Raw genomic sequence first — 1,165 nt, 5'->3', positions numbered from 1 at the left:
CTAATTTTTTCTATATACTTTTAGTTGTCCAATTAATTTCTTTCTAATTTTAGTAGAGACGGGGTCTCGCTCTTGCTCAGGCTGGTTTCGAACTCCATCTCAGGATTTTTTAATGAAACATTAGGGAGTAGAAAAAAAATCATCTATTAGAATTGTGGGTAATTTACATTGATTATTTTAACAAGAAAATGTATTCCAATTTAAATTAGGAATATAGTCTTGTGCCAGTATCACATGACATAATTTTTGCACCTTGTTTTTTTGAGACAGAGTCTCACTCTGTTACCCGGGCTAGAGTGCCATGGCGTCAGCCTAGCTCACAGCAACCTCAAACTCCTGGGCTAAAGCAATCCTCCTGCCTCAGCCTCCTGAGTAGCTGTCACCATCATGCCTGGCCTTTTGCACCATTTTAAAAACAATGCTATGACCCAGATGGTAGGGCAGTCACTGGATGTGTCTCCATCGAGATCAGGTTCATCTTTATCAGAACGTTCTATTTTACCTTCTCCAGAGATTTGTTGCTAAAGGTAAGATCAGAAAAGAAAGCAATTTCCTGAGGATCTTGAGTATTTTCTGACACAGCTACAAAATCAGGGTGTCCTCACTTACCTTTCTAGGATTTATCCATCACAATGAGCCACACCAGGAGGATGTGGGATGTAAACAGGCCTTGGGAAATATTTCAACTTTACAACTACCCACTTGGCTAAGACCCAAGGCTAATGATAAGGGAAAGAATGAAGGCCGCTATGACGTCAGATGAGCTACAATTCATTTCCACTAACCAACAGAATGGCAAATAAAATGATCTTCAACGTTTAAAAACAAAAACAACGCTATGGTTATACAAATCATCATTTCTATCCATAATATCTGTTTCTCTCTATATTATCATATAAGTATGTCAAGTTGTACTTGGATTTACTTCCAGTTGAAATCTAGAAGTATTTTATTTTTCAATTTTGGAAAAAGAAACAAATATGATTTTTAATGGAAACATATTTGAAGCTAAAACTCAATGACAACAAAAAAAGAATGAGGACATTTTCAGAAGACCAAAAGCTGAAAGTGTTATCACCAACAGATGCTCATTACAAGACCTTTTAAGAGTATATATCAGGGCCGGGTGTGGTGGCTCTCACCTGTAATCCTAGCACTCTGGGAG

Source organism: Propithecus coquereli, unplaced genomic scaffold (assembly GCF_000956105.1).
Source record: "Propithecus coquereli isolate 6110/MARCELLA unplaced genomic scaffold, Pcoq_1.0 Scaffold50, whole genome shotgun sequence".
In the NCBI taxonomy this organism is placed as follows: domain Eukaryota; kingdom Metazoa; phylum Chordata; class Mammalia; order Primates; family Indriidae; genus Propithecus; species Propithecus coquereli.
The sequence above is the reverse complement of the archived record's forward strand: the minus strand, read 5'-3'. Positions refer to the sequence as shown.